Source organism: Thermobia domestica, chromosome 1 (genome assembly GCF_964235325.1).
Source record: "Thermobia domestica chromosome 1, izTheDome1.hap1.1, whole genome shotgun sequence".
NCBI lineage: Eukaryota > Metazoa > Arthropoda > Insecta > Zygentoma > Lepismatidae > Thermobia > Thermobia domestica.
In genome coordinates, this window is record NC_137454.1 from 359,138,533 (window position 1) to 359,163,085 (window position 24,553).

Consider the following 24,553-nt stretch of genomic DNA (forward strand, 5'->3'; position numbering starts at 1 on the left):
TATTCTAAGGATAACCCTGGCATTCGACGTGACTCTCTCATTGGATAATGTGAATATAAAAATGAGAACTGTTCCTGCTCTCCGCAATAATTCTGCTCTAGTGCCTACTGCTTATATTGCTAATAAGGAACAAGTGAAACGTAACTGGAATTCTGACTTATCCAGGTATGGAATGAATGTCGGGATCATACATTAAAAGTAAACCAATGAAATCTAATAAGATTAATATTCGTTCCAATATAAATGCATTTTCTAACCCTACACTGGTAATATGGCATATGGCCAAGTTTTATACTAATAAGCATATATTGATAAGTTTTGAAATGATACTCAGACTCTCTTTTAGAAAATAGCATGGCAAACTTATAGGAAAGGTAGAGCAAAGGTGATGAATTTCTAAGGGTGGGCTTATGCAGCCTGGTGTTCGAATACTGCTTGGCCATAATGGTATTTTACCTTTATCTGATGTGAATAATCCATGATTCCGTATCTAGCTATGGCAAGAGAATTACGGAGAAGCTCCTTCGACAACGATCCGGAAACGTCTTCCACGAGACCACTGTATCCAATGTTTTTTTTTTCAGTTCTGTTTTTCCGCGTCCCTCCTTCCTGTCGTATGATATATGGTCAAGGCGTCTCTCTTGACACCACCCACGTCAAGCTCATCATTTCGACGTCACTCCGAAGTTCGTTGTTCAGGCCGACCTCATCAGAGGCGATGTCCTCCAAGACCAGACTCATCAGCATCGAATCCGGCAAAAACTTGAAGACAAAGCGGAAGGCAGGAATCTCTGACTCTAGGTGTAAATACGGAAAACACATACCTCAGGAGAACGTTTTCCTCAATGCTGATTGCGGAAGCTAGACACAGAAAACAAGATTCAGCTACTCGTCTGTTGGTCAATCGGCTGCATAAGCGGAAGAGGAAGAGGTGAGGGACTTCTAGGACATTTGCCTTTATTGCTGAGTTTAATAACACAAAAAAGAAAAGTAGTACAAATGCTCTTCGAGCCTTCAGACTACATAAAAATAAAAGAAAAATAATGTTTTCTTCTGTTGTTAATCCTCCGGGGATCGAACGAAGAGACCGGATCCTCAACATTCCCCCTTCCAGGAAAACACAGAACCATCATAGAAAAGACTTTTTTCAATGAATCGGTCGAACCTTGAAATCTGAAAAGGACTAAGAAAATAATTTAAAAAGAGAAACAAACTCAATTTCTCTTAAAGGGGGAGATAAAACAAAGGCAATGATTGTTGAAGAATGAATCCGGCGAATTGACCTCCGTGGTTGTGTGCAGATGGGAGCAAGTAATTAGGAAGGTGAGAAGCCAGTAAGCCTGTGCTTCCCTCGTGGCAAGAATGAGAAACATGTTGGCGTATGAGGACATCCTTGAAGGTCACTACATGCCACGCACTAGTGACAGTTTTCGGCGTGAAAAAGAAGAGAAAGGGAAAAAGGACGTAAATGACTTGCATTTATGACATAAAATATGCAATTGAATTAGTAAATTTTAATTGCAATAATGTAAATTAGTTACCTTCTCAGTTATAAGAGTATGATAGTGCATTTAAAAATGAAAACATAAGAGTAAAATGAACAAAATATAAGTTAAAAATTTCATAACGTCAGTACATACGTAATTCGAACCACATAAAAATATAACACTAAAAATGGAATATAAATAAGATAAAAGCGTATCAAAATACGTAAAATATCATATAATATATATGTGGTAAAAATGAACTTAATTGCTATAGCAAGATAATCACATAAATCTATAAAATATAGCAAGCACGTTCAGAAGGTAGGCATGTCTACAAGTGGAACGGGATGCGAGGAAGAAAAATAACATAATTTTCGCTCTTAAAAGGAACATAAGGTATAAACTCAGTAAAACTAATAAGGTGCTGGAATGTTTGGATAAAAAATTAGATGGGAATAGAAAAAAGGGGGAGAATATGGAAGGAAAATTGACTCTTGCACTTACGAATACAGAAGTGGGAGTAGGAGTCGTTCCTCATTGATCAAGGTTTAACTGATGTCAATAGGTTATAACAAAATTTGAAGACCAAATAATTTTAAAAATCTCTAAAGGGAAGAATAAATAAAACTCAATTCGTAAACGACTAGGCTAAGCCAAACAAAGGAGATAGCAGAAATTGGAGGAAAACGCGCGGGGAGAAGAGTTTCTCAAACTGCTCTCCGGAAAAGAAAGTCACAAGATTATTTAGATCTGTGACGTCCGAAGAAGCCTAAAAAAGGGCATACTAGCTTTAGGCGGCTAGGAATCGCCTCTTGCAGAGGACATAGATTGAGAAACGATAGGCACAACCCCAAAACTGATACTAACCAAAACGCGCCCTAATGTCGGAAATGTGGAGATATCGGCTAAAGGAGAAAATGTAAAATATAACGATTATCAGTTGAACTTGAGAGATGATACATTGATGCGTGCTATTACAGAAATCGTCTTAACAAGCGTCAAAGTTGAAGTTATAAGAATCCACTAAGTACCAGTGTCCAAGCTTTCACTCTGAATGTAAGAACGTAGTAAACCACAAAGCAAATGAACGGGTCCGAAATAACGTGAAGTATGAATGAATGCGTTGATAAAGACAGCACGGATGAAATTTTCAAACAAGATATATATATTTAATATAAATTCCACCGAAAATATAGGTAATATGAATAAATGTCTAACTAACGAGGACCATATAACCAGTATATAATGTATAGCAAAAATTCCAATATCCGATAACATATATATGTAGAACAAAAAATCATAAGCACAGGCATTTGTGCAAATTTTACTAGTAAATATCGCACACATTGTGAACGTAACGTTAACTAATTCTTTATAATTATTTCTTCACAGGTGCTGAGATTCACACCAAAACGGTACTACATGGCCTTAATTCATTTACATGTCATAACTTACATTGCATGTTGCATGAATATCTATCAATATGTTCGGAACGCTAAAAAATTGCTAATTAACGCATGTGTCTATACACAATGCTAACATGTAACCTTACTAACTGTAGGAAAAAATATTAAATCGTCCAATCAAATAAATTAATTCGCAAATGGAAGAAATACTCTTAACAAAAGTAGTCATGAACTAAGTAACATAACATCTTACTACTTGGAAAAAAGTGCCACAGATTTTTTTTTTGCTCTACTACGAGTAGCAGTACGACTAATGTTACTTCTTAACTCACAATGTCTTTCTTCTGCAACTAACAACAAAGGCCATCGTCGAAAAGTTCCGAACACGGGAGTGCGCAAGAAATGAAGAAAGAAGCACATATGAGCGGTACCATGTGCGCACTGTAAATTAAGGTAAATGCTTCATGGCTTGAATTAAAATCCTCTTCTATAATTCCATGAATTACTAAGAGATGGCTTAAAAGCTAGTGCATGTACACTATAATTACTAAATCAAAATACTATAGTAAATATATGTATAAGTCTAATGGTGTAATAAATAAACAAAAATCACACTATACACACTCACTGAACATATAAGCGAAACAATAAAAATCCTTAGTTCAGAAGTACGGCACGTAATCGTTAACGTATGAGACAGGATTCGAAGTAGATACTGCAGGTCGTTGCCTATCAGAAGAAGTTACAGGCGATGGTAAAGGTAGATTTTTACTGCGTTGGGCTTTAACTTTACGTTTAAAGACAGAACGCTGTTATATAATTTAAAAAGTATAAATAAAATTAACAGTAGTAGAAGAATTTCGATAGGATGTACCAAAATCCACACCACATCCTGGTCTAAGGCAAAGGACTCAGCATTAGCCTTGCGAATGCGCAAAGCGCACAGGAAAAAGTCATGTCGGTATAGTAAATAGCCAATCGCTAATGTTAGAATGATGTTCCAGCATACTAAAATATTGGCACAAAGTTTTGTATATAATAGATAGGCGTATAAGGCTTAATGGGCGACAAATTTAGATCAAGTACAGTATGTCTCCAGTCAAGGTTAATTAGTCTGGACTTATTAAAAATCTCCTGTGACTTAAATCTTTGATTTAAATGAACAAAATTATTGGCCGTCACAAAGGCAGGAAATAAATGTACTACTGCAGGCGATGAAATCCGATTGTGAAAACAAGGAAATATCGGTTTAGCGAATAAGTGCTCAGAAACTTTTAGTGTAATATCACACGGTAATGAAATAAGTAGTGACCCAAATTTGCTTTTGCTAGCGACGTCCAAAAGTGAGGTGTTTGTGGCAGACACTAATTGTAACGTAAGGGGAGGGGGTCAAAACAAACGTATGGGGCTGCAATTCCAAAAGTTGAGTATGCACGTTATCGTTAACATATGAACAAGACGACACAATGTCGTGGATGTAGAATATAAGCATCTAGCCATTTGAGAAGAAACGGTAATGTGAGACGGAATTTTACACAAGTTCGAGACTTGTAGGTTACCGGACAGCAAATCAGAGCCTACAATAGGAAAAGCAAACAGCTGAGATTGAAAAATAACATAACTGGGAGATATGCTGATCGATCAAGTCTGATTATGACTGCCAAAAGGAATGACCTTAACAGAATATAATTTAAATAAGGCGTCCTCTCTCAATGGTACTTTTGCATGTGCAAAAATATAGGAATCAAAAATATCACATGACAGCAATTTTAATGTGTAATAAACATCAACGTTAGATATAGGAATAGCCAATAACATATTCTAAAGGTTTACTGACTCTTCTAAAATACGTAATTGATCCTCCAATACTTTGTAAGGGATCTACCTTACCCACTCTACAACTCTGCAGGGAGGTCTGATTTTTTTGAATTTCCACCAATTTTAAAATGCGCAGCGAAAGTTGGTAAATTTCCCCGAGTAACGGGAAAATTTCTAGTTGACTTCTATCAGGCAGATTTTGTACGGAATTGAATAAAACTTTCTTCTGATCCAATAATATTTTGAAAAGGTCTCCATTTTCTGAAAGTTTTTCCAATCTGAGATTGAAACTCGGTCATGGTTACAGATGCATTCTGAATAAAAATAGAATTATGAAGTAATTGTTCACGAAGTTGACAAACGAGTGACTGAATTTTGTCTTGTTCTTGTTGGTATGCAGATAACTGGCTATGGGTAGCTAGCCCGCAGCAGCAGCTGAATAGGGTTCCAATTCCATTAAAAATGGAACGGGTATTTCGAGAGTGGATCTTGGTTCTATAAGGTTCGTTAACCGTTAAAAGATTATTGGCTAAGTGCGTATGTAACGCATCCAAACTGGAAGCTAAACTGCATGTCTGAACAGAATAAGAGTTACTGCCATTACAATGTAAAGAGTTAAACAACGAAGAAGCATGAATAGGTCTAGGAAACTAGGTCTAGGAAAACTCATTGAATAACAGAGGAACTGCATGCTGATACAAAATGTGTCCATGGAGTTCATTAAAATAAAATCCACTAGATATAAATACATCTAGGGAAGATGATACAACTGAAATTAATAAGAGAACTTACAGTGTCTGGAACAAATTAAAATAAGAAAGTAACATAGACCAAATGCACTATAATAAAATGCACTATATAACGTACCATAGTATGTATAACAACTAAGGGATGTATATAACTACCATATATTTGTCTTTCAAATATATATAATACTACTATTAAGAAAACACTATATTTATACCATAAGTGCATTAAAAACATATTTACAACCATCTTAAGATAATTAGCAACTTAAACGTTACTACATAATAAGTTCGCCTTGTACTGGCAACAGATATCTCTATATCTCACTTATACCAGTAAATTGCTTTATATGTGAATTCTGTAACACTTTTACTCAGTCTACATCACTCAGATAAAATAGGCAAAAAGGTTCATATGTCATGTCAAAGTAAATATTACCATTTCGGAGTAACATTGAAACTTTGTCAAAAATGAATATCTAGTCAAGGAACATTATCGTCTATTCTTGGAAAAAACAGTCTAAATCGGTAAGATTCAACATGTTGAAAAATAGGTTTAAAGATCGACTATATAGGTAAGATTGTATGCATGCATATATGTCATAAAATAGTGCTTAAAAATTGCCACATTCAGGATTCCTCAGAAAGGTAGCTAGTCTTCCTTACAGAAAATGAAATTCACAGTTAAATAGAGGTCAAATCAGTAAATCTATCATTAAAAAAATGCACGTGCTAAACATTATAACTTAAGTGTATAGAGATAAGATGGAATATATCTCTCAGGAGAAAAATAGGTCAAAATCATAATAATCTTTTCTTTCTTTGCAGGCAAGAGGGGAGGAGAAAAAAGTCCAATATCAAGCACACAACTGAAGCTTTACGTAACTATAACTAAAATATTTCGAAAAATGGTTACTTAGAGAAAAGAAGAAAAAAATTCTCTCTGGAATCATACAAATCCAAAATACTAACATAGAATGAGAGATTTTTTTTCTGACCACACCTTATACTAATTACGGAAGTATGAGGGAACGTACTCATCTTAAATTTGCTTGTTTTCCTTATCAAAAAGACAAAAGATATTTTTTTCGAAATCGGACAAATTTGTTTCAAGCATATTACGGACAGTTGATATTGCTATCTTTGCTGCTTGCAGTTTATCAAAACCGAACGCTCCAGTGCCTAAACAGGAGAAGGCGAGCGTTCGACAATCGTTATCAATAGCCTGTTTCATGCAGTTTAAGTAGCACTGCCTCAAAATGCGTTTGTTATTGTCTGTAGGAGCGCAATACTTTTCCAGGTACGGAATGAATGTCGGGATGGTACATTAAAAGTAAACCAATGAAATCTAATAAGATTAATATTCGTTCCAATATAAATGCATTTTCTAACCATACACTGGTAATATGGCATATGGCCAAGTTTTATACTGATAAGCATCTATTGATAAGTTTTGTAATGATACTCCAACTCTTTTTTAGAAAATAGCATAGCAAACTTATAGGAAAGGTAGAGCAAAGGTGATGAATTTCTAAGGGCGGGCTTATGCAGCCCGGTGTCAAAATACTGCTTGGCCATAATGGTATTTTACCTTTATCTGATGTGAATAATCCATGATTCCGTATCTAGCTATGACAAGAGAATTACGAAGAAGCTCCTTCGACAACGATCCTGCCACTTCTTCCACGAAAGCCCTCTCTCCAATGGTTTTATTCCACTTCTGTTTTACCGGGTCCCTCCTTCCTGTCATACGGTCTTCCACATATGGTCAAGGCGTCTCTCTTGACGCCACCCACGGCAAACTCATCATTTCGAAGTCACTCCGAAGTTCGTTGTTCAGGGCGACCTCATCAGAGGCGATGTCCTCCAAGACCAGACTCATCAGGATCGAACCCGGCAAAAACTTGAAGACAAAGCGGAAGGCAGGAATCTCTTACTCTAGGTGTAAATACGGAAAACACATACCTCAGGAGAACGTTTTCCTCAATGCTGATTGCGGACGCTAGACACAGAAAACAAGATTCATCGACTCGTCTGTTGGTCAATCGTCTGCATAATCGGAAGAAGAAGAAGTGAGGGACTTCTAGGACATTTGCCTTTCATGCTGGGTTTAATAACACAAAAAAGAAAAGTAATACAAAATGCTCTTATACCCTTCAGATAAATAAAAATAAAAAAATATAATGTTTTCTTCTGTTGTAAATACTCCGGGGATTGAACCAAGAGATCTTATCCTCAACACAAGTTTTCCCTCAACAGAACCCGAAGTTTGTAGAGAAACTTCCACGAAGTTGAGTTTTCGCAGAGGAAAATCAAAACGAGGAATGTTGGCTTGAAGCATGTTTAAAAAAGGCACTACTTGAACTTGATCTGTACACATGCCTCCAACAATGAAAACTCTGCACGAATGCCAAGTATATGCTGCCAGCTTCCGTTGTTTAAGAAGGACTGTAAAACTGTTGCTATGATACGACACGGAATGAATGTTGTTTGAGATCTTCGAGACAAACTCAACAAAAGAGAAGTTTCCAATCTTGTAATGGATCAACCACTGTTTGCCTTGGGCAAAGAATTTCTTTGGAATTGGCCAGAGGTATTTGGCAAAGATCATCAAATTATGATGCTGGGAGGGTTACACATCGAACAAGCCTTCCTGCCTCTTATAGGCAAATGGTTAGATGGAAGTGATTGGGTATGCTAGTTTTATGCAAATCAGATGTAGCAACACCAGGAACCGCTGAAAATTTATTGAAAGTAGCTCACATTATAAAAGCAGGTTTTGCTCATCAGATTACTGAGACAGCTTTATATCATTTGCTCCGTGATGAATATCAGCATTCTTCATCAGGGCAATCTTTCCGTGAGTGGTGCACTGAAAAGGAATCTTCGTGTCGAACGTTTAAGTTTTGGAATATATATTACTGCGTAGTGATTTTACTCCTAATTTACATCAGATCCATACGTCAAGGAAATTTTATGCTCCACGCTGAGACACTAAAACTAATGGCAGAATGTTTTTCAGCAACGGACCACCCAAACTGTAATCGCTGGGCACCCGTTTACATTTTAGATTTGAAGAAGTTGGAAGAAACACAATCTGAGTTTTCGAGATGTGTTACTTTGTGGTAAGAAAGACATCAAGACCTTTCTCTGTAGCAGCTATAGATCAGACTGGCAAAGAGAATAACAATATTATAAAAGGGCATGGCGGGGAGATTTGTCTCTTATTCTTTGGAAGGGCCTAATATGTAGAAGGATTTTCTCCATGGAAGATAAGTAAAATGTACAAAAGCATTCTTTTCTCCCATTAAAAAATCTCTAGTGCTTCATTCTCTCCTTCCAAAGAAAAAACAAACAGAAATTAAATAAAATTAATTAAGATGTATTTCTTTCTTTTGATGTTTCTCAGAACATCATTTGGAGTTCATTCCTTTCAATACTTACTTTATGAGTCAGAAGTATGGGGAAGAGAAAAAGTTTGTTACTTTATCGTACTTGTTTATAAATCTAGATACTTCATCCAATATTTTGAAAACGACTTATCTTTATGTATCATAATTAATGTGAGCCAAATTGGATTCATTTAAACGGGCTGGGTCAGGCTGTATTCTGCTCTGGTGAAAATGGGACCTACGAATAACACATCACTAGAGAGTTATTTGTTTCGTACAACGCAGCATCCATCAGTGATGTTTTATTACGGTAAATAAACTTTCGTTAGAAATTTGGGAAAGTCTATCGACTCCACGTGAATCTTTAAATTGTCATAACTTCGTTGTTTATTATCTAATCTGAATTAAAATACACCAAGCGAAAGACAATTTAACACTATCTAAACAGTTACACGACATCCGTTTCGATAATCCCAGCCGTATAGTTGCTATTTTAAAAAATATGAGTAACCTCCATCATAAGAAATACAAAGTTCCAAATTTAATAATTTCTGCAGTTGTTAATTTCTGTGCTAGGTACAAACGTTTGCCGAATTTATTAGACCGCGTTATCTTCTACGTCATTTAGTTTTTGAATCGTGAATATCGGACTACTAGCTAAGAAGATACTATATTGTAGTTAAAGTCAGATCGTTCTCTGTTCAGTAGGTTACTACGTGTTTCGAGGAGTCACTATGTAGTATATGCACATCGTGGAACATTCACTGAAGAGCTTCAATGAGAAAGAAAACAGCTAGTCAAACAATGCATTTCCAATTACAGAGTTCAAGGATATAAAGAAGGTAATCCTGAGATCTTTACTGTCTTATCATAGGACTAAGAATGAGTTGAAAGCTTACCTCGCACATAAAGTATTATTGCATGCACAGCAAATTAAGCAAGATTTAGTTGTTGGACGAGCGAGGCAAAATCTTCGGTTAGAAATGATGTTGCAAACTTCCAAGTTGTCACGAGGAAGCTGATACAAAAATTATTTATCAAATTATTTATTACATGTATCTGTCCGAGCTTCTATCATCTCATATATTTAACAGATACAGACGAGTTTGTTCAGTTATTATGGTGGTTTATGTTGTTCCCACCAGACAATGTGTTTGTGACCGGAAGTGGAGATAATAGGGAGACAACAGAATTTAATCGTACTTACACTTAGCTAAACCATAAGCATGTTAGGCATTGCTTGAATTCATTCTCTGACTGATTGTGATACACTTGATTGCTTCACAAACAGAGGAAACAATCTTTCTGGAACGTTTTATAATCTTCTGGAGAAAATAGTCTAGAATCACTTGATAGAATAGGCTGAACAGGAAGTATGGATAATAAGTTTCATTTGTCGCATACATTTACAAGATAAGTACCTTCAGATCTGAGATAAGCAACCTAGTTTCAGAATTGAGAACTATACACTTGAATTCTTGGAAATTTTTAAACATTGCGAACTTTCGAAAATCGAGTATTTTCACAGTCAAATATCTCAGTAAGGACACAAGTAAAAAAATCCAAATTTGCACGAAACAGATGATAGTTCTGTAGCAATACGTTTATAAAATTGCGTCACTGTCACTCAACTAGTTTTTGTGTTATAAGCTTTTCCTTATCTGGGACTTACTATCATGATGTGTCATGAGGCGTGGATATAAACTTCGTAGCAAAAGTCAAAATAATACTACAGTAATATTAAATGGGTAAAGTCTTCATAACTTGTGAAGCATATCTTTTACAGAAAAGCGAAAAACGTGTGTTATTTCTTTCCTATCTATAGGGCTGCTGTAAAGATAGCAGTGAGGTAAGCAATTCACTGATTTGTGTACATCGTTTATGACTGATAATGAAAGTACGATCTATAGGAGTTGTGAACTCTGTGTTTTGTGAGTTTCCGGAGAACCATAGTGATTGGCACCCATATTTCGTCATTTGTAAATAGTTCAAAGACATAGGGAGAGAAACCGGGAACAATGAGATCGTTATTTTCTTCATTGCTGTCTCCCAATTTACCATTTCTCGTCGCTAATAGAGGTTACGGTGTTATTAAATGCAAATGACAACATGAAATATTCTGGAAGTACTAAGGCACTGCAATCAGTAAATTCATCTGATTGTGAGTATTTATCACAACTAACATATGCTTGTGATAAAATTACAAATCCACGTAAAGTAACCGAACTAAACTAACTAACTAACTCTGTGGCCTATAGAAGGTTCAATGTCCAGTAAGTTCAACATTGCGTTTCAAAAGCTTTCCACTGACTTCTATGTTTAGCCAACTGCATGTACCTTCTACTCAGTCTTCCTATTTCTGTGAGATCCACCTTAATATTGTCCTCCCATCAGCACCTAGTTCTTCCTAATGGTCGTTTCAAGATTGGTCTTCCTGTTAAGACTTTGAAAGCGTTCCTACATTCTACCACCACGGTTACATGACCTGCACACCTGAGTCTCGATAATTTGAGAACCCTGATGGCGTTTCGTATACTGTATAAATCATGTAGTTCCTCGTTATGAAGGTTATCAATCTATTATATGACCTGCTATTGATCTTTCTTTCTAAAGTAGAAAATCCAAATAATCTTACTATATTACTACACTTTCTCTGTTAAAACATGAATAAATTGTATGCATGAGATATTATCAACACAAACTTGTAAAGCTATAAAAATCGCGAATTTCACATCATTTCAACAACTTATAACTCAGAAAATACTCAAGTCTCAGTAATGGAATTTACCCACTTATTGTTGCACAACCATTGTCTATTTTGTGAAAATTTTGTACTCTTTCACTTTCGTACTTCCTGGGAAATTTGACGGTGAAAATACTTGATTTTCGAAAATTCGAAACGCTTAAAAATTTCTAAAGAATATAGTATATGATTCTTAGATCTGAAACTTGTTTGGGACGTTATTTACTATTTGTCTCTAAGTACACAAAAAAATTGGTGAGTCCTATTTATTTGGTTTCACACTGTACATTGCAAAACGGCAATTTCTAACCTCACTATTTAGATCTTTTTTATCAACTTTCTAAAGTACGTCTTGATGTGCACAGAACATACAATACATTCCATTTTCTCATTCCATTATCTCTCGTGTGGTTTTAGTTTAAACTCAATATCGTTAAAACCTAAAAAAAGTTACAGCGTTTAAGGGAATCGTCTGAAAAGTGAAAATTTCGCACACGTGCCTTTACAAAATGGAAGCTACAAACAAAGCAACCGGGTAAAATATAAATGAATACCTGTTTTCAAAACCACGATTTGGAACATTTTTTTTTGATAAAATTTTAAAAAATGGTTACCAACCTTTGACCTGGAAATCGGTCGATTTTATTTGGATTGCCCTTTAATAATTACACACTAAACGAAAACTATGAAAAAATAATCGTAAACTAAATTTATCTTATTAAAGTTAAGTTGTGAACCATAACACAAGAATATGCATAAATTCAAATCATAAAATTCATGGAGTTAAATTAGTCTTGCGAAGTAAGAAAGGTCCAGCCGAGTTCAGGCCGGGTAGATTATAGACAGCCGGGTCAGCAATTCTTTTCGATTCTGATTGACTGATAGTGGTCACATGATCATGTGTCCCGCACACGCGGGAAATTCAAATTTTGCCATTACCCCAAGGTCACATGGTATGACGTCATGTGTGATTTGGTGCCTTGATTCTGATTGGCTGATGGAGGTTGTGTGATCTTAGGCCCTGGGATTTTTGAAATTCGTTCCCTTTTACGGTTATCCTCATTGAAGAGTGCGTTGATACTTCTATTCTGATTGGCTGATAGTTCTCACGTGACTTCAGGTGCTGGAGTTTTTGAAATTCGTTTACTTTTATTGTTATCTTCTTTGATGATTGCTTTGGAACATCGATTCTGATTGGCTGATAGAGGCTGATAGGGACCAGATAAAGGATTACGAAAAAGGATACATACATACCAGATAAATGATCTGGATATTTTTGATACAATTTATTTTGTACTTCTTGCATTAGTTTGTCTTTAGCGCTTAATTTTAATTCCAATTGAAAACTTCTAAGGTCTACTGTAATATCGATAGTTGGAAATACAATGTCTATATGATCACAAAAAAACTGCTTATCAATACAGTTATGCACTCACGAGCGGTGTTGACACGCACGACCCCATCTTCACACATATTGTACAGTCCGCGGCATAAAATTTGTTACAAAAATTCTAAGTCCAAATGAATAACAAACTATTGCCCAGTTTTCTTATGCATTCCCGCAATACATGTATCAATCGATTATTTGGTTCTAGTATTTATTCCAACTCCTCCCCGTCCTCCACCTCTCCTTGTCTAAAGCAGTGTGTGTGACGTAGTACACTCTTTCCATTCAGCTGAAAAAGAAACAGGAATCAAGTTTACAACGTTATAGCTTTAAAACAGTCTTTTCTATTCGTTTGTTCTGAAATATTTTTAAGAGCCTAAATTAAAGGAAAGTCACACAATCTTCCCAGAGCTTCATAAATATTTTTAGTTTCATTCTTTTCTTTCTTTAAAGAGTGCAAGCTAGTAAGATGCTCCCTATGAAATCTATGGAAATTGCCAAGATCTTTAAAATATCTACGGACATAAGCGAGTTTTATTCAATGATTCATTTAATTTCTTTTCAGTAAGTGCAAGCAAATGTTTCAGAGGCGTCATTTGGGCAGGACAAGAGGGTGTAATTTCCCCTCTCTTGAGCTTCATAAATACGTATTTTTTGACAGAGAGGGATGATTTGTATACACAGATTTAGAATTGGGGAAAAATGATCAGACAGCATTCGTATTATGACGAAAATTCTGATTTTGTTAAAGATAAGAAGGGAAGTTTTCGAACTGCGAAGATCATATTAGACAGTTGTCGAATTAATGTGGAAAACTCTTTTTAGAGCATCAGATGATTACGAAAGGAGAGAAAGATCTTCAAAACTGAGGAATTAAGTGTTTAAAAAATCTGGTTTCGGCGACGGGTTTGGAACCACGAACCTTGTGGTCATCGAACCATGACTTTTTCCATTCTGCTACGGAGGATTCTATTACTCGTTCACATACGTTTCCCTTAGCTGCGTTGAAAGCTACCTTAAGGAAATATTCCAAAAGTTGACTCGGTAGATGCGCCGTTCAGTTAGGACGTAAAACTCTTATAACTTAGTTACAATGTGCAAAATGAACTTCCTCTTCTTCAGGACACTTTTTAAAGCTTTAAAATTTGTTACTATCGTTTTAATTAAATTACATTCGATAGAACCATCTGATAAAGTAGTGCCAAGCAATGTGCGTCATTGTCTGTTAGGTGAATGGTTAATGTAAGTTACTTTTACGTGGATGGTCCGAGCTTCCAATCAAGACCATTCTTATTGATTATTTTATTTGAGCTACGCTCATACTGTATATTCCACAAGTTCAAGTTTGAAGTAATGTAATCACAGCTAGTTTAATTCGAAATAATTTTCCAATATTATATTTGTTACTAAATTTACATGGCACTCCTCACTCTTTTATAGCCCTGCATAAATGCAAAATTGTTTTAAAACTATATTTTACTTTCAAGTATTATTGATCTTTTCAAATTGTCCTTCAAATTTATTTTATAATTATTTTCTATTTCTTAATTATAACATATTTTCTATTTATATTGTATTCTATGTTACACGTTTATTATTTACATTTTATGTCTTACATTTGAAGAGGAGCTTTTGACAATTCAGCGCAGCAGGGGCATACACAGAATGCAGGCCTTGGCAATCCAGAGCTTTTGCCCCAACGAAATCACTACTTTTTTGTAAATTATATCTAATTTTATAGATGGTGATAGCAGGGGCGGATCCAGGGGAGTGTGTTTGGGGTGATCGCATCCCCCAGAATAGGGAACTTTTTATACTTTTTATTTTAAAAATAAAACATATCCTAAGTATTTTTCATCTTTGTATTATAAACGTAAATTAAAACCTAAAGTAGATAGGCCTTACTTTCTTAAGAATGTTAATTATAGAGAAGAGCTCTTTCTCATTTTCTATTTCTTCTTTTCTTTCTTTTCTTTTCTTTCTTTCTTTCTTTTTTGCAATCCGCTCTTACCTTGATTTGACTTAAAACGACCGCCCCTCACAAACAATCATTCTGGATCCGCCCCTGGATGATAGACATTTTAGTAAAATATGCCCTCAATCGCTGAAATAAATTCCTGTTAAGCTTTCGATCGCTGAAATAAATTTCTGTCTACGGCCCTGCAAAACAGTGACGATTTTAGGGAGTGATCAGTTAGTAATGCCTCCCTGGAGCAACGACACTTCCCCAGAAGTCATATCTCCAATAATTCAGAATGTGATTTGAGCATTATCACTTTTCACTCTCAGTGTCTTGAAACGCACCAAAAAGGAACTGTTCTTTTGACCCGGGTTCGATTCCCGCCGAGAGCTCATGTGGTTCGGATTTCACGATTAATCAGTAGGTCCCGCCTCATATAGCCTCGCTGCTGAAAGGGACGATAAAATCAACTCAACGCATATTGAGCACCATAGGAGATATAACTCCGTGGGGAATTTTGTCCCTGGGAAACCGCCCAAAATCATCAATGGTACGAAATATGTCTGCAATGCAACATGTCAATCATTTCCAACTCTATGCTCTGTGACCTAGTTTGCTTTTCATGTTTTCAGTAAACTAGACAGACAAAAGGAAGAATAGAGGCTTTCTTCAGAAAATTGTGTTCGAGGTTGGGGGGTCACACAGGCCCGAATCTACGGGGAGTCTAGGGGGCCGGACACACCCTAAATTTTTACATGAAAATGAAATATGAGCATTAAAGTAGTCAGTCATTAGGATTTTTTGTCTTAGAATGATACCAGATTCGACTTCTGGTGTAAGCTCAACTTTCAGTCCTGTGTCATTTGCAGGTCTCGTCTCATACAGATTCGTTGAAAAACCACTAAACATGTGCTGTGACTAGTATGCGAACTAAAGCTTTTTTCTAGCAAAAGATATATACATTTCTTGTTTTAGACTCTGCCCTGTAATCTAGTTTTTCTGGAGGCGAGATAGTAAGGTTGGGAACGATCGATCAGATTCAAGCTGCGAATCCACATTAAAAGACCTTCCTTTATAACCTTTTTGTTGTATAAGGACGAAAAACAAAAATATAACGATAGTTCCAGTAATAGATATTCTAGGAAAGATATTTGTAGCTGGTTTTGAAATATAGAAAGGACAGTGCCTGAGCTTTATTAATATTACTAGCATATATTACCCGCTTTGCTGAGTTGAAATGAAAATTTAAATGCACAACTCCGTATTTTATGTGTTTAGTAGCCGTGAAATATGTTGTTTTCGTTTTTAATGGCATCGATTTAAACAGCATCGGAAAGATCATTGATCATCTCGGCGACTCCAAAAATCACGGATTCGACACGAATAATGGTCATTTTCGGTCATTTATATGTATATTTCCTCCTCCCCCATTTTGCGGGCTATGGCATCAAAAGTGACACTGTTCATCTCAACGACCACAGAAATTTGGATTAGTACTAATACTGGTCATTTTCGATGATTTTTCAATATCTCTTTCTCCACCTCCCCCAAGTTGTGTGATTGAATTTGAAATTAAACGGGATCGAAAGTACCACTGTTCATCTAAGCGACCCAGAAAACTAAATTCGACACTGATAGTGGCCATTATAGACCATTTAATATATCTCTTTCTCCTCTTCCCGCAAGTGGCGGAGCTGATCTTGCATTTAAACTGGATCGAAAATGTCACAGTTCATCAAAATGATCCCGAAAATTGTGAATTAGACATTAATATTGGTCATTTTCGATTATTATTATTATTATTATTATTATTATTATTATTATTATTATTATTATTATTATTATTATATAGCTCCCCTACCCCTCCTCAGAGCTGCGGCACACGGCATCAGAATTGTCACTGTTAATCTCTGCTAGTCTTAAAACTATTGATTCGACACTAATATTAGTCATTTTCGATCATTTTAAATGTTTATCCTCTCTCCTCCATTTCACCCTCCCCCTCCCCAACTATTAGGGCTGAACTTGGATTGAAACAACAGCAGAAGTGTCACTGTTTCTCTCATCGACCCCGAAAACTATGGATTCAACTCTAATATCGGTCATATTTGATCATTTTCAAATTTTTCTCCTCCTCCCCCTCCCTACTTTGCATCGTCAAAGTGAATAACCTAAAGCAATCCCTGTCCCTAAACTCATGTATGTTGGAAATTTGATTGAGATCGGTCATGTGGTTCAAGAGTGATACAGTCACAAAGGTAGTCATTTTATTTTTATTTTTACATATATTTTTCCCTCCACCTCTCCTACATTGGCTCGTCAAAATGAAACGATAAAAACACCCAAGGCCCGACCCTCATATATGTTGAAAATTTGATCGAGATTGATTGAGTGGTTCAAAAGATATTAGGTTTTATTAGTTTTTACTTATTCGTCCCCCTCCCCCTCCCCTAGGATCTACCGTTAAAGTGAAATTAGAAAAATGTTTCCAGATCCAAACCTCATATATCTTGAAAATTTGATTGAGATCGGTTAGATAATTCAATAGGTATTAAGTTACAAAATAGTCGCTTTCAGTCTTATATAAATTGATTTTTACTCGTATATGTCTCCCACTCCTTCTCCTCCCTCACGGTGCTGCGTCAAATTTAGATCACAAAAGTGATCCCAGGCTTGAACATCATCTATGTTGAAAATTTGATCGAGATCGGTCAAGTGGTACAGGAGTTATTAAGTTTTATTTATTTTTTACACCCCCTCCTCCTCCCCACAGTTCTACCATCAAAGTGAATAGCCTAAAACCAGCTCAGCCTTGAAGCTAATCCATGTTAAGAATTTGGTCGATATCGGTTGGGCGGGTCAGGAGATTTACTCACAAACAATTATTTTCAATTTTTGTATATATAGATTGGTAGTGTAGAATCTAGATATTTTCCCATTGGGCAACGTAGAATTTTGCGGGACTTTCCACACCCCGCCACCCTTTCCAACAGAAAGGCGGATGCATCGCTTTTATAACTAGCAATCGTCAACATTGAGACTTTTCCCAAATATTCAGTCCTGACTTCGATAGAAGAAAAAAATTTGAAGGGCCGGATCAGGGCAGTGGAGAAGATTCATCTTTTATTAGCTACACAACACGACTAACCAACGTGACGGCCACCATGGCCTCGCATTATGTAGTCCATTATTTGTTAATTTTCAATGGAGACCTGCCTACGTATTTTGAATTGCAGAGGAAGGTACGTTGTATGCATTAACATTACAAATATATGAGCATACTGGTATTGAAATTTGAAAGAAGTTTAGGCCAAATTGAATTCAATAGGTGATTGTATTTCCTTTGTAGGAGCTTTTACTTTTTACTTTTGCAGCTTGTCGTCCCCTAAATTGCCGCTCGGAGCGTTTGTCCCTTTTCCCCAGATCTGGCACTGATTATTGGAGATGACTGTGATCTGCAGAGGTCATGGCTTAGTTATAAACAATAATATAGTAAGAAACTAAAACGTAAATATAGTGAGAATAACAACAAGTCGCTGATTGTGCGAGCTGTTTTTCTCTTTTTTTTTACTCAGCTGACCTAATAGTGACTGTGCCGCACTCAAAACACGTACAAGAGAATTGACAACACCACACGCGAGCCCGCCTTAAACAAATTCGAGCTGAAATTTCTGAATGATTCTTACAACCTACATTCAAGGTTTCTTTATAATGTCAAAAATTATAGTGTATATTTTATGTTGATCTTCGCTTAAAAAAGTTGGTTCTTCTCTCCAAGGTTTTAAGTTCAATCCCCTTCTTTCTCTTCGTTGATAAAACCTAATGAACTTTTTAACTTATTCGTGGCATGATTTTTTTCCACACAAGTATTAAACTTTGAATTTAGCGTTTGAGAGTAGCAGAAACATACGAGCTTGATATTCCTCCGCGAGACCAATATCCACTCATAACTGAGTTCTGTTGCTTGCCACTAGATGGCAATATACAGGGTGTCCGAGAAGTCCTTCCCTGATTACAGAAATTCATAACTCAGGCTAGAAACACGATAGAAATATGAAACTGGTGTTTAATTGTTTACAAACTATAAAAGTTTTGGTCACATCAGTAAACTTCCACTTCCACTTTCCCTTGGGAGCACGTAGCACATCTAGGCGATATTCAGTTTCCATCCACACATTAGCCAACATCACTGGAGGGATCGATGCAACGACTGAGGTTATTCGTGTCTGCAGGGTTTCAAGATCTGGTACACGTGTTCCGTAGACCTCATCCTTGACATAACCCCATAAAAAGAAGTCTAATGGGGTTATGTCAGGAGAGTGTGGAGGTCAAGCTGTTGGTCCATCACGACCAATCCATCGCCCAGGAAACGTCCTATCGAGATAGGCCCGGACGTCCAAACCCCAATGAGGTGGTGCACCGTCTTGCTGAAAACCAACATCGGGGCAATACGGAAGCAGCTGAGGAACAGCATACAACTGCAACATATCCAGGTACACTGCAGATGTGATGGTATCCTCAGCGAAGAAGAATGGCCCGATAATTCGATCGTGCAATAACGCGCACCAAACATTCACCTTTGGACTGCCTCTGGTGAACTCCCTGACCTCCCTGGGGGGTTCTGAACATCAAATGCGTACATTTTGGCGATTCACTACTCTACTGATAAAGAATGTCGCTTCGTCGGAAAAGGCAATTCGTCTGAGATAACCATTATGGTCCTCAATACGTGATAGCATTTCGACTGCAAAGTCATATCGACGTCTACCGTCGTCGGGAAACAAGACCTGAACGAGTTGCACTAAAACAGAATAAACCTAACACAGACAAAAACTTTTATAGTTTGTAAACAATTCAACACCAGTTTCATATTTCTATCTTATTTCTAGCCTAAGTTATCAATTTCTGTAAACAGGGAAGGACTTCTCGGTCACCCTGATGTAGTTGCGAAAAAGGAGCAACTAATGATTTGAATCAATGCAATCATAACCTTGAAATTCAGTCTCGTTTCGGCTCAAAAAGTGAAATAGTTTCCCGTATGAATCTAGGGGGATCATTTTAAAAATTCCGGCGGTATTCAGTCCTATTAAATGGAAATTGTCGCTGATCAATAGAAAGTTAATATGGGAGAACTATGAAATAAAACAAACAGACACGCGTCATTTTGTAATAATATTACATGGCGAGTGCATTTTATCTGATTCAAAGCTGTTATCGTCGAATATATACAATCAAAGGTGTCCTGATTGGCCAAATTAAAAAAAATCTCAGCAAATTATCCCTCTACAGGCGAATGTTTTTTCGTCACCACCGGTGGGAATACGGGTTTCTTATTATCCTAAAAAAACCGTTTAGGTGGGACCCAGACCGCTCCAAAACTATGATCGTGAAATATCAAAAGTGCTAATAATAGTATGCCAGAAGTGCTTGAAGGACATGAAGAATTGAAATGACACATTGTGTAGGGACAATACGCAAAAAATAAAGGAAATACGGTTTTTTATTTTCTGTGGAGAAACGGTTTTAGGGGGCAAAATACCCACCCAAAATTTTGAAATTTGAGGTCCAAAAGGCAAGAAGGAATGAACCGAATTGAATGATATTGCGGGCAGATAGTGTAGACATAAAATGAGATAATTTGGTTTCGTATTTTCCTGAAAAAATAAGGTTGAGTGAGGAACGGACCTTGTAACCCGTTGATTACGAAATATCGAAAGTGCAAATAAGCATACGTCGGAATCTCGCAACGAAACTTTGTATATTGACAAATTGCAAAACAATAAATGAAACGTGTTTTAATATTTGAGGAAGAACAGTGCTTTGTCCTAGGCCCCTCCGACAACAAAGTAAATATTACCGTAATAGCACTGGAAGGAGAGGACTGAAGCAAATGAAATTGTGTGTAGATATTATATAGATCCAATGTAAAATAAGGGCTTTCTTCTTTCTCAGGTGTCTCAATTCGTTTTGCTTTAAATTTAGCAGATCAACAGCTAACTGGAAATAAATTGCCACGTTTTTTATGCGCAAAAACATTGTAAGGGTTAAACATTCCTCCTGAAATACTACAAAATACGTTATACTGTTTGTGCTTGTAGTTGATATGCCAAATTTCAAAAAATCGGATGAATACACGACACTTGTAAAACACGAAAGGCCTTATTTTACATATCCAATATCTATATACAATTTCATTCCCTTCGGTTCACTCCTCACGAAACTCAAAAAATCGTTCCACTCAACAGTTTTTTTTTTCAGGAAAATACGAAACGCGTAATCCCTCATCTTCCCTCTACAATATTTGTGCACATTTTATTCACTTCGGTTTACTTCTTCTTGCCTTTTTGGGTCAAATTCCAAAATGTTGGACGGGGGCTCTTGCCCCCCAAAACCCGTTGGCCCCTCTAAAATAAAAAAATTGTTTATTTATTTTTTTGTCTATTGTTCATAAACAAAGTTGCGATGCAATTCTTCATCTCTCTTACACACATCTGACATACTGTTACTGACACTTTGATCTTTCGTGATCAAAGATTTGGAGGGATGCGTGCCCCACCTAACCGTCTTTTCCAAGCAAATATGAAACCCGTATTCCCTCATTTTGTGTCTAATATGTCTGCACAAAATTTCATTCATTTTGGTTCACTTCTTACCTTTCGGGCGTCAACTTTCAAAATTTTGGAGTCTATTTTTTGCCTCTGAAATCCATTTTCCGCAGAAAATAAAACAAATGTTATTCCTTTATTTATTCGTATTGTCCATACACAAAGTTTGTTTGCAATTCTTCATGTCTTACACACTTCTAAAATACTGTTATTACCACTTTTGATATTTCGTGATCAAATGTTCGGAGGGGTCGGTGCCCCACCTAACCCTTTTTTCAAGGAAAATACGAAACCCATATTCCCTCATTTTATATCTACAATGTCTGCCTACAATTTCGTTCACTTCGGCTCACTTCCTTATGCCTTTCGATCGTCAACTTTCCCCTAAAACCGTTTCTTCGCAGAAAATGAAAAACATTATTCGTTTATTTTTTGCGTATTGTCCATACACAAGGCTTAGTTTCAATTCTTCATATCCTTTATACACATCTGACATACTGTTACTATCTCTTTTGATATTCCGTGATCAAAGATTTGTAGGTGTCCGTTCGACATTCAACCATTTTTTTCATGAAAATATGATACCCGTATTCCCTTATTTCATGTGTACAATATCTGTGCACAATTTCATTCACTTCGGTATACCCATTTTGATTTTCGTGCGTCAATATTAGAAATTTTGGATGGGGGCTTTTGCCCCTGAAAACCGTTTTTCCGCAGAAAAAAACGTATTTGTTTATTTTTTGCGTATTGTCCATGCAAAAAGTTTCGTTCAAATTCTTCCTGTCCTTTAACTACATCTGACATACTGTCACTGGCACTTTTGACATTCCGTGAACAACGGTTTGGAGGGGTCCGTGCTCCACCTAACCGTCTTTTCCAGACAATACGATAACCGTATATCCTCATATTATGTTTACAATATCTGTGCCACATTATATTCATTTCGGTTCACTTCTTCTTACCTTTCGGGAGTCAAGTTTCAAAATTTTCGGGTGGGTTCTTATGCCCCCTTAAACTGTTTTTCCGAATAAAATAAATATACCTTCCTTTTTTTGCACATCGTCCATGCGTATAGTTTCGTTGCAGTTCGTCATGTCCTTTACACACATCTCACATACTGTTACTAGCACTTTTGATATTTCGTGATCAAATGTTTGGTTGGTACCCTGCCCCACCCAACCACCTTTTCAAGGAAAATACGAAACCCGTATTCCCTAATTTTATGTCTACAATATCTTTGTACAATTTAATTTACTTTGGCTAACTTCTTTTTGCCTTTCGGGCCACAAATTTCAAAATTGTCGGTGGGGGCTTTTGCCCCGTAAAACCGTTTTCTCCTAGAAAATAAAAATGACCGTATTGGTTTACTTTTTGCATGTTGCACACACGTAAAGTTTCGTTGCAATTATCCCTGTCCTTTACACTTATCTGACGTACTGTTACTAGTACTATTGATATTTCGTGATCAAGTGTTCGGAGGGTACCCTGCCCCACCTAACCCTTTTTTAAAGGAAAATACGAAACCCGTATTCCCTAATTTTATATATAAAATATCTGTGTACAATTTCATTCACTTCGGCTCACTTCTTTTTGCCTTTCGGGCCTCAAATTTCAAAAATTTCGGTGGGGGCTTTTGCCCCCTTAAACTGTTTTTCCGCAGAAAATTAAAAAAAAACGTATACCTTCGTTTTTTGCAAATCGTCCATGCGCATAGCTTCGTTCCAATTCGTTATGTCCTTTACACACATCTGACATACTGTTACTAGCACTTTTGATATTTCGTGATCAAAAGTTTGTTGGGTACCCTGCCCCACCCAACCCCATTTACAGGAAAAAACGAAACCCGTATTCCCTAATTTTATCTCTACAATGTCTGTGTACAATTTCATTCACTTCGGCTCACTTCTTTTTGCCTTTCGGGCCTCAAATTTCAAAACTTTAGGTGGGACTTTTGCCCCCTTAAACCGTTTTTACGCAGAAAATAAATAAAAAGGATACCTTCATTTTTGCACATTGTCCATGCACATAGTTTCATTGCAATTCGTCATGTTCTTTACACACATCTGACATACTGTTACTAGCACTTTTGATATTTCGTGATCTAAGGTTTGGAGGAGTCCGAGCCCGACCGAACCGTCTTTTCCAGGAAAACACGAAACCCGTAGTCCCTCATTTTGTGACTACAATACCTGTACAAAATTTCATTCACTCTGGTTCACTTCTTCTTACCTTTCGGGCGTCAAATTTTGAAATTTTGGAGCGCGTTCTTTTGCCCCTGAAACCCATTTTCCTCAGAATAGAAAACAAACCGTATTCCCTTTTTTCTGCGCTATTATCCATACAAAAAGTTTTCTTGCAATCCTTTATGTCCTTTACACACATCTGACATAGTGTTACTAGCACTTTTGATATTTCGTGATCAATGGTTTGGAGGGGTCGGTGCCCCACCCTAATCGTTTTTTCCAGGAAAATATGGAACCCGTATCCTTATTTTGCGTCTGCAATATCTGTGAACAATTTCATTCACTTCGGTTTACTTCTTTTTGCTTATCGGGCTTCAACTTTAAAATTTTAGGTGGGGTTTTTGCCCCGAAAATCGTTTTCTCCTGGAAAATGAAAATGCCCGTATTGTTTATTTTTGCGTGTTGCCCACACGTAAAGTTTCGTTCCAATTCTTCCTGTCCTTTACAGACATCTGACGTACTGGTACTAGCACTATTGATATTTTGTGATCAAGTGTTTGGGGGTGTGTGTGCCCCTCCAACCGTTTTTTTTAAGAAAATACGAAACCCGTGTCCCTTGTTTTATGTTTTAAAAATCTGTGCACAATTTCATTCACTGCGGCTCAGTTGTTCTTGCCTCTCGGGTGTAAACTTTTTAAATTTCTTGTGTGGGTTTTATATTAGAACTTTACATTATAAAAATTTTTCGTTTTTATGAGATTATTTTTTTAGGGAAAGTGAAATGCTTTCCTCTGATATCTGTATGTTGTCATTCATTTTGTTT